At 66.1% G+C, this 10,854-nt stretch overlaps 1 protein-coding gene across 2 annotated transcripts in view; it reads left to right on the top strand.

Annotated features, from left to right (window-relative positions):
• Window positions 1-3,795: 3,795 nt before the first annotated feature.
• plekhm3 (pleckstrin homology domain containing, family M, member 3) overlaps window positions 3,796-10,854 on the top strand; it is a 150,607-nt gene continuing 143,548 nt past the window's right edge. For both annotated transcript variants that reach the window (XM_078228930.1, XM_078228929.1), the window contains exon 1: window positions 3,796-3,834. The gene's annotated coding sequence lies outside the window, so the exon portion shown is untranslated. The remainder of the gene's footprint in view (window positions 3,835-10,854) is intronic.

Below are 10,854 nucleotides of genomic sequence, written 5' to 3'. Positions count from 1 at the left end.
GCACATTGAAAAACATCCCAGCACTGTGAGAATGAGCCAGCACAGTGAGAATAATCCCAGCACATTGCGAATGATCCCAGCACAGTGAAACTGTTCCCAACACAGTGGGAATATTCACTACACAGTGAGAAAGTTCCCATCACGGTGAGAATATTCCCAGCACATTCAGACTGCTCCCAGGACAGTGGGAATGTTCCCAGCACAGTGAGAATATTCCCAGCAGAGTGAGAATGATCCCAGCGGAATGAGAATTTTCCCAGCACAGTGAGAATATTCCCAAAACAGTGTGAATGTTCCTAGCACAGTGAGAATGTTCCCAGCACAGTGATAATGTGCTCAGCAGAGTCAGATTGTTTCCAGAACAGTGAGAATGTTCCCAGCACAGTGAGATTGATCCCAGCACAGTGGGAATGATCCCAGCACAGTGAGAATATTCCCAGCACAGTGAGAATGTTCCCAGCACAGTGAGAATGATCCTAGCACAGTGAGAATATTCCCAGCACAATGAGATTGTTCCCAGCACAGTGAGAGTGTTCCCAGTACATTGAAAATGTTCCCAGCACAATGAGGATAATTCCAGCACATTGAAAAACATCCCAGCACTGTGAGAATGAGCCAGCACAGTGAGAATAATCCCAGCACGTTGCGAATGATCCCAGCACAGTGAAACTGTTCCCAACACAATGGGAATATTCCCTACACAGTGAGAAAGTTCCCATCATGGTGAGAATATTCCCAGCACATTCAGACTGCTCCCAGGACAGTGGGAATGTTCCCAGCACAGTGAGAATATTCCCAGCAGAGTGAGAATGATCCCAGCGGAATGAGAATTTTCCCAGCACAGTGAGAATATTCCCAAAACAGTGCGAATGTTCCCAGCACAGTGAGAATGATCCCAGCACAGTGAGAATGATCCCAATACAGTGAGAATGTCCCCAGCACAGTGAGAATATTCCCAGCATGGTGAGAATGTTTCCAGCAGAGTGAGAATGTTCCCAGCACAGTGAGAATGTTCCCAGCACAGTGAGAATGTTCCCAGCACATTGAGAATGTTCCCAGCACAGTGAGAATGTTCCCAGCACAGTGAGAATGAGCCAGCACAGTGAGAATAATCCCAGCACATTGCGAATGAGCACAGCACAGTGCAACTGTTCCCAACACAGTGGGAATATTCCCTACAAAGAACAAAGAACAGTACAGCACAGGAAACAGGCCCTTTGGCCCTCCAAGCCTGTGCCGCTCCTTGGTCCAACTAGACCTACACAGTGAGAAAGTTCCCAGCAGAGTGAGAATGATCCCAGCACAGTGAGAATATTCCCAGCACAGTGTGAGTATTAATAGCGCAGTGAGAAAGTTCCCAGCACAGTAAGAATGTTCCCAGCACAGTGAGATTGTTCCCAGCACAATGAGATTGTTCCCAGCCCAATGAGAATGATCCCAGCAGAGTGAGAATAATCCCAAAACAGTGAGAATGTTCCCAGCACAGTGAGAATGTTCCCAGCACAGTGAGAATGTTCCCAGCACAGTGAGATTGTTCCCACCACAGTGAGATTGTTCCCAGCACAGTGAGAATGTTTCCAACACATTGACAGTGATCCCAGCACAGTGAGAATGTTCCCAGCACAGTGAGGATAATTCCAGCAGATTGAAAAACATCCCAGCACAGTGACAATGTTCCCAGCACAGTGAGAATGTTCCCACCACAGTGAGAATGATCCCAGCACAGTGAGAATAATCCCAGCAGTGTGACAATGTTCCCAGCACAGTGAGAATGACCCCTGCACAGCAAGTATTTTCCCAACACCGTGAGAATGTTCCCAGCACATTGAGACTATTCCCAGCACAGTGGGAATGTTCCCAGAACAGTGAGAATATTCCCAGCAGAGTGAGAATGATCCCTGCAGAATGAGAATTTTCCCACACAGTGAGAACATTCCCAGCACAGTGAGAGATCCCAGCACTGTGAGAATGTTTCCAGCACAATGAGAATGTTCACAGCACAGTCAGAGTGATCCCAGCACAGTGTGAATGATCCCAGCACAGTAAGATTGTTCGCAGCACAGTGAGAATGTTTCCATCACAATGAGAATGATCCCAGCACAGTGAGAATAATCCCAGCACAATGAGAATGATCCCAGCAGAATGAGAATTTTCCCAGCACAGTGAGAATGATCCCAGCACAGTGAGAATGTTCCCAGCACAGTGTGAATGTGCCCAGCAGAGTCGGATTGTTCCCAGCACAGTGAGAATGATCCCAGCACAGTGAGAATGATCCCAGCACGGTGAGAATATTCCCAGCACAGTGAGAATGTTCCCAGCACAGTGTGAATGATCCCAGCACAGTAAGAATATTCCAAGCACAGTGAGAATGTTCCCAGCACTGTGAGATTATTCCCAGCACAGTGAGATTGTTCCCAGCACAGTGAGATTGTTCCCAGCACAGTGAGATTGTTCCCAGCAGAGTGAGAATGATCCCAGCACAGTGAGAATGTTCCCAGCATAGTGAGAATGTTCCCAGCACAGTGAGAAAGATCCCAGCACATTGAGAATGTTCCCAGCACAGTGAGAATGTTCCCAGCACAGTGAGGGTGTTCCCAGCACATTAAGAATATTATGGGCGGCACGGTGGCACAGTGGTTAGCACTGCTGCTTCACAGCTCCAGGGATCTGGGTTCGATTCCCGTCTTGGGTCACTGTCTGTGTGGAGTTTGCACATTCTCTTCGTGTCTGCGTGGGTTTCCTCCCACAGTCCAAAGATGTGCGGGTTAGGTTGATTGGCCATGCTAAAATTGCCCCTGAGTGTCCTGAGATGCGTAGGTTAGAGGGATTAGAGGGTAAAATATGTAAGGATATTGGGATAGGGCCTGGGTGGGATTGTGGTCGGTGCAGACCTGATGGGCCGAATGGCCTCTTTCTGCACTGTAGGGTTCTACGGTTCTATTCCCAGCACAGTGAAGATTATTCCAGCACAGTTAGAATTATCCCAGCACAGTGAGAATAATCCCAGCACAGTTAGGATGATTGCAGCACAGTGAGAATATTCCCGGCAAAGTGAGAATGATACCAGCACAGTGAGACTGTTCCCAACACAGTAGGAATATTCCCTGCACAGTGAGAAAGTTCCCAGCACATTGCGAATGATCCCAACACAGTGAAACTGTTCCCAACACAGTGGGAATATTCCCGACACAGTGAGAAAGTTCCCAGCACAGTGAGAATATTCCCAGCACATTGAGACTGTTCCCAGGACAGTGGGAATGTTCCCAGCACAGTGAGAATGATTCCAGCACAGTGAGAATGTTCCCAGCACAGTGAGAATGATCCCAGCACTGTGAGAAAGTTCCCAACACTGTGTGAATGATCCCAGCACAGTGAGAATGTTCCCAGCACAGTGAGAATTATCCGAGCACAGTGAGAATGTTCCCAGCACATTGAGAATGATCCCAGCACAGTGAGAGTGTTCCCAGCACAGTGAGAATGATTCCAGCACAGTGAGAATGTTCCCAGTCCTGTGAGAATGTTCCCAGCTGAGTGAGAATGCCCGCAGCACAGAGAAGGTTCCCAGCACAGTGAGGGTGATTCCAGCACAGTACGAATGTTGCCAGCACAGTGAGAATAATCCCAGCACAGTGAGAACGATCCCAGCACAGTGAGAATGATCCCAGCACAGTGAGCTTCCTCACAGTGCAGTGTGTGGGGCGGACCTTTTGTCCGGAGTGCTGTTTGTGTGGCGGGCCGGGGGAGTGTTTGCGGTGTGGCGCCGACCCCATAGGGAATGTGTAACCGGGTTCTGGGGCCGTATTTGGTTGGAGCTGAGGCGGGACTGAGGCGATTGTGAGTAACGGAGCGCGAGAGCGGCGGCGGTTTGTTTACCTTTTATATCCGCTCTCCCCCTCCCCCACCCGGACCCCCCCCCCCCAACAACCCCCTCCCCCAGCCCACACCCCCTCCAACAACCCCCCTCCCCCAGCCCACACCCCCCCCAACAACCCCCCTTCCCCCAACAAACCCCTCCCCCAGCCCGCACCCCCCCCAACAAACCCCCTCCCCCAGCCCACACCCCCCCCAACAACCCCCCTTCCCCCAACAACCCCCTCCCCCAGCCCGCACCCCCCCCAACAACCCCCTCCCCCAGCCCACACCCCCCCCCAACAACCCCCTCCCCCAGCCCACACCCCCCCCCAACAACCCCCTCCCCCAGCCCACACCCCCCCCCCAACAACCCCCTCCCCCAACAACCCCCTCCCCCAGCCCACACCCCCCCCCAACAACCCCCTCCCCCAGCCCACACCACCCCCAACAACCCCCCTTCCAACAACCAACTCCCCCAGCCCGCACCCCCCCCAACAACCCCCCTCCCCCAGCCCGCACCCCCCCCAACAACCCCCCCCAGCCCACATCCCCCCAAACAACTCCCCTCCCCCAGCCCGCACCCCCCCCAACAACCCCCCCCAGCCCACATCCCCCCAAACAACTCCCCTCCCCCAGCCCGCACCCCCCCCAACAACCCCCCCTCCCCCAACAACCCCCTCCCCCAGCCCGCACCCCCCCCCAACAACTCCCTCCCCCAGCCCGCACCCCCCCAACAACCCCCTCCCCCAGCCCGCACCCCCCCCAACAACCCCCTCCCACAGCCCACACCCCCCCAACAACCCCCTCCCCCAGCCCGCACCCCCCCCAACAACCCCCCTCCCCCAGCCCGCACCCCCCCCAACAACCCCCCCCAGCCCACATCCCCCCAAACAACTCCCCTCCCCCAGCCCGCACCCCCCCCCAACAACCCCCCCTCCCCCAACAACCCCCTCCCCCAGCCCGCACCCCCCCCAACAACTCCCTCCCCCAGCCCGCACCCCCCCCAACAACCCCCTCCCCCAGCCCGCACCCCCCCCAACAACCCCCTCCCCCAGCCCACACCCCCCCAACAACCCCCTCCCCCAGCCCGCACCCCCCCCAACAACCCCCCTCCCCCAGCCCACACCCCCCCCAACGACCCCCCCTCCCCCAACAACCCCCCCTCCCCCAACAACCCCCTACCCCAGCCCGCACCCCCCCAACAACCCCCTCCCCCAGCCCGCACCCCCCCAACAACCCCCTCCCCCAGCCTGCACCCCCCCCAACAACCCCCTCCCCCAGCCCACCCCCCCCAAAAACCCCCTCCCCCAGCCCACCCCCCCCAAAAACCCCCTCCCCCAGCCCACCCCCCCCAAAAACCCCCTCCCCCAGCCCACACCCCCCCAAACAACCCCCCCTCCCCCAACAACCCCCCTCCCCCAGCCCACACCCCCCAAACAACTCCCCTCCCCCAGCCCACACCCCCCCCCCAGCCCACACCCCCCCCCAACAACCCCCATCCCCCAACAACTCCCATCCCCCAACAACTCCCCTCCCCCAGCCCGCACCCCCCCAACAACCCCCATCCCCCAACAACTCCCCTCCCCCAGCCCGCACCCCCCCCAACAAACCCCCTCCCCCAGCCCGCACCCCCCCAACAACCCCCTCCCCCAGCCCACACCCCCCCAACAAACCCCTCCCCCAGCCCGCACCCCCTCCAACAACCCCCCTCCCCCAGCCCACACCCCCCCAACAACCCCCTCCCCCAGCCCGCACCCCCCCAACAACCCCCTCCCCCAGCCCGCACCCCCCCCAACAACCCCCTCCCCCAGCCCACACCCCACCCAACAACCCCCTCCCCCAGCCCACACCCCCCCCCCAACAACCCCCTCCCCCAGCCCACACCCCCCCCAACAACCCCCTCCCCCAGCCCACACCACCCCCAACAACCCCCCTTCCAACAACCAACTCCCCCAGCCCGCACCCCCCCCAACAACCCCCCTCCCCCAGCCCGCACCCCCCCCAACAACCCCCCCAGCCCACATCCCCCCAAACAACTCCCCTCCCCCAGCCCGCACCCCCCCCAACAACCCCCCCTCCCCCAACAACCCCCTCCCCCAGCCCGCACCCCCCCCCAACAACTCCCTCCCCCAGCCCGCACCCCCCCCAACAACCCCCTCCCCCAGCCCGCACCCCCCCCAACAACCCCCTCCCCCAGCCCACACCCCCCCAACAACCCCCTCCCCCAGCCCGCACCCCCCCCAACAACCCCCCTCCCCCAGCCCGCACCACCCCCAACAACCCCCCCCAGCCCACATCCCCCCAAACAACTCCCCTCCCCCAGCCCGCACCCCCCCCAACAACCCCCCCTCCCCCAACAACCCCCTCCCCCAGCCCGCACCCCCCCCAACAACTCCCTCCCCCAGCCCGCACCCCCCCCAACAACCCCCTCCCCCAGCCCGCACCCCCCCCAACAACCCCCTCCCCCAGCCCACACCCCCCCAACAACCCCCTCCCCCAGCCCGCACCCCCCCCAACAACCCCCCTCCCCCAGCCCGCACCCCCCCAACAACCCCCATCCCCCAACAACTCCCCTCCCCCAGCCCGCACCCCCCCCAACAAACCCCCTCCCCCAGCCCGCACCCCCCCAACAACCCCCTCCCCCAGCCCACACCCCCCCAACAAACCCCTCCCCCAGCCCACACCCCCTCCAACAACCCCCCTCCCCCAGCCCACACCCCCCCAACAACCCCCTCCCCCAGCCCGCACCCCCCCAACAACCCCCTCCCCCAGCCCGCACCCCCCCCAACAACCCCCTCCCCCAGCCCGCACCCCACCCAACAACCCCCTCCCCCAGCCCACACCCCCCCCCAACAACCCCCTCCCCCAGCCCACACCCCCCCCAACAACCCCCTCCCCCAGCCCACACCACCCCCAACAACCCCCCTTCCAACAACCAACTCCCCCAGCCCGCACCCCCCCCAACAACCCCCCTCCCCCAGCCCGCACCCCCCCCAACAACCCCCCCCAGCCCATATCCCCCCAAACAACTCCCCTCCCCCAGCCCGCACCCCCCCCAACAACCCCCCCTCCCCCAACAACCCCCTCCCCCAGCCCGCACCCCCCCCAACAACTCCCTCCCCCAGCCCGCACCCCCCCCAACAACCCCCTCCCCCAGCCCGCACCCCCCCAACAACCCCCTCCCCCAGCCCACACCCCCCAACAACCCCCTCCCCAGCCCGCACCCCCCCCAACAACCCCCCTCCCCCAGCCCGCACCCCCCCCAACAACCCCCCCCAGCCCACATCCCCCCAAACAACTCCCCTCCCCCAGCCCGCACCCCCCCCAACAACGCCCCCTCCCCCAACAACCCCCTCCCCCAGCCCGCACCCCCCCCAACAACTCCCTCCCCCAGCCCGCACCCCCCCCAACAACCCCCTCCCCCAGCCCGCACCCCCCCCAACAACCCCCTCCCCCAGCCCACACCCCCCCAACAACCCCCTCCCCCAGCCCGCACCCCCCCCAACAACCCCCCTCCCCCAGCCCACACCCCCCCCAACGACCCCCCTCCCCCAACAACCCCCTCCCCCAGCCCGCACCCCCCCCAACAACCCCCTCCCCCAGCCCGCACCCCCCCAACAACCCCCTCCCCCAGCCCGCACCCCCCCCCAACAACCCCCTCCCCCAGCCCACCCCCCCCAAAAACCCCCTCCCCCAGCCCACCCCCCCCAAAAACCCCCCTCCCCCAGCCCACCCCCCCCAAAAACCCCCTCCCCCAGCCCACACCCCCCCAAACAACCCCCCCTCCCCCAACAACCCCCCTCCCCCAGCCCACACCCCCCAAACAACTCCCCTCCCCCAGCCCACACCCCCCCCCAACAACCCCCATCCCCCAACAACTCCCATCCCCCAACAACTCCCCTCCCCCAGCCCGCACCCCCCCAACAACCCCCATCCCCCAACAACTCCCCTCCCCCAGCCCGCACCCCCCCCAACAAACCCCCTCCCCCAGCCCGCACCCCCCCAACAACCCCCTCCCCCAGCCCACACCCCCCCAACAAACCCCTCCCCCAGCCCACACCCCCTCCAACAACCCCCCTCCCCCAGCCCACACCCCCCCAACAACCCCCTCCCCCAGCCCGCACCCCCCCAACAACCCCCTCCCCCAGCCCGCACCCCCCCCAACAACCCCCTCCCCCAGCCCACACCCCACCCAACAACCCCCTCCCCCAGCCCACACCCCCCCCAACAACCCCCTCCCCCAGCCCACACCCCCCCCAACAACCCCCCTCCCCCAGCCCACCCCCCCCCAACAACCTCCCTCCCCCAGCCCACCCCCCCCAACAACCCCCCTCCCCCAGCCCACCCCCCCCCAACAACCCCCCTCCCCCAGCCCACCCACCCCCAACAACCCCCCTCCCCCAGCCCACCCACCCCCACAACCCCCTCCCTCAGCCCACACCCCCCCAACAACCCCCACCCCCAGCCCACACCCCCCCAACAACCCCCTCCCCCAGCCCACACCCCCCCCCAACAACCCCCTCCCCCAGCCCACCCCCCCCCAACAACCCTCCTCCCCCAGCCCACACCCCCCTCCCCCAGCCCACACCCCCCTCCCCCAGCCCACACCCCCCCAACAACCCCCCTCCCCCAGCCCACACCCCCCCAACAACCCCCCTCCCACAGCCCACACCCCCCCCAACAACCACCCTCCCCCAGCCCACACCCCCCCAAACAACCCCCCTCCCCCAGCCCACTCTCCCCACAACAACCCCCCTTCCCCACAACAACCCCCCTTCCCCACAACAACCCCCCTTCCCCCAACAACCCGCCCTCCCCAGCCCGCACCCCCCCAACAAACTCCTCCACCAGCCCGCACCCCCCAACAACCCCCCTCCCCCAGCCCGCACCCCCCCCAACAACCCCCCTCCCCCAGCCCGCACACCCCCAACAACCCCCCTTCCAACAACCTCCCCTCCCCAGCCCACCACCCCCAACAACCCCCCTCCCCCAGCCCACCTCCCCCAACAACCCCCCTCCCCCAGCCCACACCCCCAACAACACCCTTCCCCCAACAACCCCCCTCCCTCAGCCCGCACCCCCCAACAACCCCCCTCCCCCAGCCCGCACCCCCCCAGCAACCCTCCTCCCCAGTCTGCACCCCCCCCCAACAACCCCCCTTCCCCCAACAACCCCCCCTCCCCAGCCCACCCCCCCCAACAACACCCCTCCCCAGCCCACCCCCCCCCACACATCCACCCCAGCAACCCCCCCTCACCAGCAACTTCCCTTTCCCAGCACACATTCCCCCAACAACCCCCCACCCCAGCTCCCCCCCCACTTCGCCCCCCCATCGCCCCTCACCTTTGCCCCCCCCTCTTCATGCCCCCCCTCTTCGTGCACCCCCTCCTCTTCGTGCACCCCCTCCTCTTCGTGCACCCCCTCCTCTTCGTGCGCCCACTCCTCTTCGTGCGCCCACTCCTCTTCGCCCGCCCCCCTTCTTCGCCCGCCCCCCTTCTTCGCCCGCCCCCCTTCTTCGCCCGCCCCCCCTCTTCGCCCGCCCCCCCTCTTCGCCCGCCCCCCCTCTTCGCCCGCCCCCCCTCTTCGCCCGCCCCCCCTCTTCGCCCGCCCCCCCTCTTCGCCCGCCCCCCCTCTTCGCCCGCCCCCCTCTTCGCCCACCCCCCCTCTTCGCCCGCCCCCCTCTTCGCCCGCCCCCCTCTTCGCCCGCCCCCCCTCTTCGCCCGCCCCCCCTCTTCGCCCGCCCCCCCTCTTCGCCCGCCCCCCCTCTTCGCCCGCCCCCCCTCTTCGCCCGCCCCCCCTCTTCGCCCGCCCCCCCTCTTCGCCCGCCCCCCCTCTTCGCCCGCCCCCCCTCTTCGCCCGCCCCCCCTCTTCGCCCGCCCCCCCTCTTCGCCCGCCCCCCCTCTTCGCCCGCCCCCCCTCTTCGCCCGCCCCCCCTCTTCGCCCGCCCCCCCTCTTCGCCCGCCCCCCCTCTTCGCCCGCCCCCCCTCTTCGCCCGCCCCCCCTCTTCGCCCGCCCCCCCTCTTCGCCCGCCCCCCCTCTTCGCCCGCCCCCCCTCTTCGCCCGCCCCCCCTCTTCGCCCGCCCCCCCTCTTCGCCCGCCCCCCCTCTTCGCCCGCCCCCCCTCTTCGCCCGCCCCCCCTCTTCGCCCGCCCCCCCTCTTCGCCCGCCCCCCCTCTTCGCCCGCCCCCCCTCTTCGCCCGCCCCCCCTCTTCGCCCGCCCCCCCTCTTCGCCCGCCCCCCCTCTTCGCCCGCCCCCCCTCTTCGCCCGCCCCCCCTCTTCGCCCGCCCCCCCTCTTCGCCCGCCCCCCCTCTTCGCCCGCCCCCCCTCTTCGCCCGCCCCCCCTCTTCGCCCGCCCCCCCTCTTCGCCCGCCCCCCCTCTTCGCCCGCCCCCCCTCTTCGCCCGCCCCCCCTCTTCGCCCGCCCCCCCTCTTCGCCCGCCCCCCCTCTTCGCCCGCCCCCCCTCTTCGCCCGCCCCCCCTCTTCGCCCGCCCCCCCTCTTCGCCCGCCCCCCCTCTTCGCCCGCCCCCCCTCTTCGCCCGCCCCCCCTCTTCGCCCGCCCCCCCTCTTCGCCCGCCCCCCCTCTTCGCCCGCCCCGCCTCTTCGCCCGCCCCCCCTCTTCGCCCGCCCCCCCTCTTCGCCCGCCCCCCCTCTTCGCCCGCCCCCCCTCTTCGCCCGCCCCCCCTCTTCGCCCGCCCCCCCTCTTCGCCCGCCCCCCCTCTTCGCCCGCCCCCCCTCTTCGCCCGCCCCCCCTCTTCGCCCGCCCCCCCTCTTCGCCCGCCCCCCCTCTTCGCCCGCCCCCCCTCTTCGCCCGCCCCCCCTCTTCGCCCGCCCCCCCTCTTCGCCCGCCCCCCCTCTTCGCCCGCCCCCCCTCTTCGCCCGCCCCCCCTCTTCGCCCGCCCCCCCTCTTCGCCCGCCCCCCCTCTTCGCCCGCCCCCCCTCTTCGCCCGCCCCCCCTCTTCGCCCGCCCCCCCTCTTCGCCCGCCCCCCCTCTTCGCCCGCCCC

The sequence above is a fragment of the Mustelus asterias genome, chromosome 14, assembly GCF_964213995.1.
Source record: "Mustelus asterias chromosome 14, sMusAst1.hap1.1, whole genome shotgun sequence".
Lineage (NCBI taxonomy): Eukaryota > Metazoa > Chordata > Chondrichthyes > Carcharhiniformes > Triakidae > Mustelus > Mustelus asterias.
Note: the sequence above shows the minus strand (reverse complement) of the source record. Positions and strands in the feature narration are given on the sequence as shown.